The 6,396-nt window shown below is 39.4% G+C and overlaps 1 long non-coding RNA gene across 2 annotated transcripts; it reads right to left on the reverse strand.

The window, feature by feature from the left end:
• Window positions 1-317: 317 nt before the first annotated feature.
• On the reverse strand, window positions 318-5,693 carry LOC134442636 (uncharacterized). 2 transcript variants are annotated; one of them, XR_010033419.1, is made up of 8 exons: window positions 4,522-5,693; window positions 4,147-4,275; window positions 3,643-3,727; window positions 3,200-3,328; window positions 2,699-2,790; window positions 2,339-2,467; window positions 2,143-2,228; window positions 318-1,702 (listed from the first exon to the last, which is right to left on the reverse strand). It is a non-coding gene; the product is annotated as an uncharacterized LOC134442636 (long non-coding RNA). The 2 variants fall into 2 exon arrangements; XR_010033418.1 differs by having other exon boundaries at window positions 3,636-3,727.
• Window positions 5,694-6,396: the final 703 nt, after the last annotated feature.

Consider the following 6,396-nt stretch of genomic DNA (forward strand, 5'->3'; position numbering starts at 1 on the left):
ACACTATTTCGATTTACATTAACACTAAATCAGAGCTCCTTTTAACTTCCTAAACTGGGTTAAATCGACACAACATACTTTAAAAATCGGACAATACAACCATTAAAATGACAATAATTAATTCCAAGAAAAATGCGTCTTCAAAAACACAATTTTTAAAAACTTTTTCCCCAATGCAGTCAGTTAAAACATGAGGGTATAAATGTACAAACTTCCATCTGCTTACCATTTATTTTAAGAATTGTTGACCAATGCATTAATTAAGATCAATTTTAAAAACTAAATACAAGAATGCATAATATTTCAGATCTCTTTTTTATTGCTGAACAATGAAGGTAATTAACAATACATTTCATAATATACTATAAAGATGCAAATCACAGCAGTGTAGCATTAACACATGATAGCATTGGAGCAATAAAACCTTAATTGAATTTACATGCGTCTTTGTATCCTCTTTGCAAAGATGGGTTATCAGCAAGACTGATCACTCATGACTGAAAAGACTCAACTACATCATAGCAACATTGCTATGACATTACCAAGAGCCTTAAGTAACAGGTTAAAACTCAGTCATTACAATATTGGTGACAGTAAAGGCTCTGCTAAAAGGGGTTAAAGGAAATGGTTCGGTTTTACCAATGTACCATTTGATTTCAGTGACACTGTAGAATTATAGAATTTCAAAAATTTAGTTTCACCTTACCTTTTGTATAGCACACTGTAAAACAGTACATTAAAATGTTTAAAGGGACACTGTGCAGGAAATAGTCAAAAAAGGTACTGCAACTATGCTGCTCATTGAAACTGGGTTGCCTATTGCCAAATTTGATATTAACATGAACGTTTACTAAGTAATATACAAATATTTTCTAGTATGGTCCAAGTACAGTCATTTTTGCAGCTAAAAATGGCTGTTTATGGAAATTCAAAATGGCGGACCATGGAGAAGATCCCCCTTTTCATGTATGAAAAATGCATTTTTTTCAGTCATAATGAATACTTAGAATTTGATAGTGGTGGTAAATATTCATGAAAAAGGTAACATTATTGAATGGGTAGCATGAATTCTGGAAATAAATAACAAAAAATCTCACACTGTGTCCCTTTAACCCCTTTGCGAAGAGCCCATGTGCTTTGCACAGAGTATATGTTGCTTTTTTAGCTATGAGTAAACAGGCCCGCCAGCAGTTCCATCTGCACAAACAGGCTTCTCACCGTACTTTTGGTTAATTACAAAATTTACAGTGCATCCATAACTGCGCTAACAGAGTGGAGTGAACTTTTTGTCCCCAGGTTGAAATTTGTCTTGGGCTCTATAGTCACTACATTCCATACAGTACTTACATAACCATCATATAACAGAACATAAATAAAAAAGAACATTGGAAAAACATAGAAAACATTAAAATAAAAAACATCAAAGTGTGCACTGCATGTCCATGGCATGTCTATCCGCCATTAACAGACAAGGTATTCCCTGATGGGTGGTTATCCGAATAATACATTTCAAACACAGCATGTATTCAGTCCAAAATAACTGACAGGGATGTCGCAACATTTAGATTGACAGTTTGTACAGGACCTTGTAGTAGCTGGCTTGTAGATACTCAAGGTTCACGTAGTAGATGATCTTCCAAAAGCACAGTGAAGCTGCAGGTTGCATATCCCTCATGGCGGCTCTTGGCATCTCACCACAAGTCTTGAAAAAGCAAAACAAAAGAAAAGTGTAAATGATTAGGCCAAGACATGGCTCTTCCATCTCAGTCATCATAAATATGGTTTAGGTAAATTATGAAAAATATATATAAAATGTTATTTCTGACTTGACTGCATGTGCATTTTGGGTGCTACACGCTATGTCTGTTTTACATGTTAACAGATCATGCACTCATTAGAATGAGATGACGGACAGGGCTGGAAAAAAGAGGCTGTTGGGTCCTGACAAGCCAGTAGTAGTGAGAACAATATAATTAGATGTTGAAACTAGTAGGGATTTTCCTTTAAGGTTGTGTGTGTTTATCTGTGTGTGGTGTAGAGTGGAGTGTGCATGCGCATGTTTTGTACGTGTGTGTGTGTGTGTGTGTGTGCGCGCGCGCGTGCACGCATGGGCTGTTATGCATGACATAAAAAAGATCTTACTTCCTACATCCTGATGTGTGAGGACTCCTCAGATAAGTAGTGTCGCAGACCCAGCAGAGCAGAAGTCCTCTTCTTTCATTTGTGTCCTACAGCAGAAAAAGAATGAATAACTATAAGTAATAGTAATTGGGATTTTACTGTGAAATATATAGTACAACTGGCACCCATGTTTACAATAACTGGATCATACACTCACACTTCAGTGCAGGGTTCTTCCCTCGATGCAGACAGCTTCATACACATTAAGCGGTTTTGGTGCCAGGTCATCACGTCCATCGTGGAACGACTCTGTGCCTACCGGAATGACTCTGTGCCTACCGGTGCCCTAAGAGGAAGACAAAAAGAAAGACAACAAGTTTGAGAGTTTGGCAGACAAATAGACAGAACATACAGTAAACCGTTGCAAAATTGTCTGAATTGACACCAGACAGTAGGCATTCCATACACATTCACAGAATCAAAGAACAATATCAGGCCAGCTCTCATTGTGTGTGTGTGTGTGTGTGTGTGTGTGTGCATTAACGCCTGCTGTTGTGCATTGATATAAAAAACTTACTGCATACATGCCAATGATATCCAAGAGCTTCTTGAATAAGTAGTGTGACCGCCGACCCAGCTGAGCAGCATTCTTCTCCTTTTACTTGTGTCCTACAGCCAAAAAATAAGCAGTTATTGTGATTTTATTGTTAAAGTAATAGGCCTACAATACATATGTATTAAGTTCATTATGTCTAACTGTTTAACTTAAACACTTAGGGGTTTCCCTCTGATGAAGACGGAAGTAACACCGTCGAAACATGTCAGGTAAAAGATAAAAACTTTTACATGTCTTAAGGCAAAAGAAACCCCTAAGTGTTTAAGGTCTACAATACAGTTGACATACATTCATCCTGAACTGCGTTGTTGGGTCCTGAGACAAGCCAGTGGTAGTGAGAACAATATAATTGGATGTTGAAACTAGTGGGGATTTGAGTATTGTAATAGTAATTGGGATTTTACTGTGAAATATATAGTACAACTGGCACCCATGGTTACAATAACTGGATTATACACTCACATTTCAGCACTGGGTTCTTCCCTCGATGCAGACAGCTTCATACACATTAAGCGGTTTTGGTGCCAGGTCATCATGTCCATCGAGGAACGACTCCGTGCCTACCGGAATGACTCTGTGCCTACCGGTGCCCTAAGAGAAAGACAAAAAGAAAAACAACAAGTTTGAGAATTTGGCAGACAAAAAGACAGAACATACAGTAAATCGTTGCAAAATTGTCTGAAGTGACACCAGACAGTAGGCATTCCATGCACATTCACAGAATCAAAGAACAATATCAGGCCAGCTCTCATTGTGTGTGTGTGTGTGTGTGTGTGTGTGTGTGTGTGTGTGTGTGTGTGTGTGTGTGTGTGTGTGTGTGTGTGTGTGTGTGTGTGTGTGTGTGTGTGTGTGTGTGTGCATTAACGCCTGCTGTTGTGCATTGATATAAAAAACTTACTGCATACATGCCAATGATATCCAAGAGCTTCTTGAATAAGTAGTGTGACCGCCGACCCAGCTGAGCAGCATTCTTCTCCTTTTACTTGTGTCCTACAGCCAAAAAATAAGCAGTTATTGTGATTTTATTGTTAAAGTAATAGGCCTACAATACATATGTATTAAGTTCATTATGTCTAACTGTTTAACTTAAACACTTAGGGGTTTCCCTGTGATGAAGACGGAAGTAACACCGTCGAAACATGTCAGGTAAAAGATAAAAACTTTTACATGTCTTAAGGCAAAAGAAACCCCCTAAGTGTTTAAGGCCTACAATACAGTTGACATACATTCATCCTGAACTGCGTTGTTGGGTCCTGACAAGCCAGTGGTAGTGAGAACAATATAATTGGATGTTGAAACTAGTGGGGATTTGAGTATTGTAATAGTAATTGGGATTTTACTGGGATTTTACTGTGAAATATATAGTACAACTGGCACCCATGGTTACAATAACTGGATTATACACTCACATTTCAGCACTGGGTTCTTCCCTCGATGCAGACAGCTTCATACACATTAAGCGGTTTTGGTGCCAGGTCATCACGTCCATCGAGGAACGACTCCATGCCTACCGGAATGACTCTGTGCCTACCGGTGCCCTAAGAGAAAGACAAAAAGAAAAACAACAAGTTTGAGAATTTGGCAGACAAAAAGACAGAACATACAGTAAATCGTTGCAAAATTGTCTGAAGTGACACCAGACAGTAGGCATTCCATGCACATTCACAGAATCAAAGAACAATATCAGGCCAGCTCTCATTGTGTGTGTGTGCGTGTGTGTGTGTGCGCGTGTGTTTGTGCATTAACGCCTGCTGTTGTGTTGTGCATTGATATAAAAAACTTACTTCATAGATGCTGATGATATCCAAGAGCTTCGCCGACCCAGCTGAGCAGCATTCTTCTCCTTTTACTTGTGTCCTACAGCCAAAAAATAAACAGTTATTGTGATTTTATTGTTAAAGTAATAGGCCTACAATATAGTTGACACATTTGTCCTGAACTCAGTCAATTACATCTCTCAGACAATCCCAATCGGTTTTCATCGGTTTACTTCTTCAGTGACTTAGTTCCAGCTTCCTACACATCCAGCTGTCTTGGTAACAGGTCAGAGGAAAGACATCCATCTTATCCAGAGCAGAAGAGATTTTTTGTTTTTTTTAAGACAAAACGTTACAGGGCTTTCCAGACACACCTTCAAAACATACAGGCAACCTTAACTAAATGTATGAAAGGCTTTTGTCTCACTACTGTAGTGCACACAACAACTTTATATATTTCATTTACATTAATACAAATATAAACCAACCAGTCTTCGGAAATGCTGCACATACTACAGAGTACAATATCACACAGTCACATTAGAACTAAACGGTCTCTGGAACTACTACACACGCACGATTTGCGGCTGATATCAGCTATCATGCATACTTGTAGTAGCTGTTGCCTTATTGCCTATGCTCTAGCCACAACTTTCTATAAACCAGTAAACTTCCCTGTAGTGTCAACAAAGCAACAAATCCCTGCTCGTGAAAGAGAGAAATTGGCTAACTATAACCCTCCGCATTAAAGCCTTATGATTTTGGAACACAACGACAGGTGAATAAACCGTTTTCCACGCAGCCTTCATCCGCATAATCAAACAGTTATGTAGTAGACGAGGTAGACGCTAACCAAGCAAGCAAAACACATCATTGTATACGAGCCGAGATAAGAAACGTCCGTTGACACAAACAATAAACCATTGTCGCGACAACATTTTCTTGCAAGCAAGCTGACCAAGCACATGATGCGACTTACCACACCGAACATACCAGAGTAATATTATGCGCGAGCTCTCCCTCTGTCTTTATCAGAGTTCGGACTTGTGAAAGACACAAGTCGCAGTCCATCGACTTACGTAGAAATAACATGACACTTGTGGTAACCGAAGACAACTTGCGCGCCCCCCAAAACGAAAATGCTGTCGTTATATTGCATTCTAGGTTGGGTTGAGCAAATGAAGTAGCGGCTAGACATAGTCAGCTAATTTATCAGATTTGTGTCAGTTTAGCGTCCTGCATTAGGTATCGCCTGTGAAGTGGACACACTTAGCCCAATCTATTACCTAAACTATAGCATCCGCCCCACAGCCAACCATCCGTTATGAGCTCTACTAAGCGAAATAGCAACCAAATGAATCCCAGAAGGGATGACTTACCGTAGCTAACTAAACACCGTTGACAGAACCTGGACGAAGTAGGCTACTTCACAACGAAATGTAGCCTACCTTTGTAAAATTCATTAAAGCAAGCATCTATATTCCCAAACCCACCACAGGACAGCAAACCGCTGCAGTTAGTGCTTATTCATTTGCTCCCCTTAAAAGACTAGTTAATACCGTTTCCTCCTATTACTTGAAATGTGACTTGCTTTCCACAAACAGGAACTCACGGCTGACGCACATTTACACCGTGAAAAGCAATTTATGGCAAGTTTATATACATAAAAGGCGCACACTTACCGAAACAATGCTTTCATAATCCATCCGGTGTCCTCTCTTCTGGACGTTGGTAGCCTGATAGCCGTTCTTCTGGCAATGGCGACCGGTAAAATTCAAAATTCAAATATGTTAACTCGGCTGAGACGCACTTCACATCTCTACAGAGTTGATTTGCTTGGGTTTTAATAACTCTGTTAAATAACTCCAACACTGAACACCATTTTAATCAGAATGTGTTAAA

Source organism: Engraulis encrasicolus, unplaced genomic scaffold, assembly GCF_034702125.1.
Source record: "Engraulis encrasicolus isolate BLACKSEA-1 unplaced genomic scaffold, IST_EnEncr_1.0 scaffold_189_np1212, whole genome shotgun sequence".
Lineage (NCBI taxonomy): Eukaryota > Metazoa > Chordata > Actinopteri > Clupeiformes > Engraulidae > Engraulis > Engraulis encrasicolus.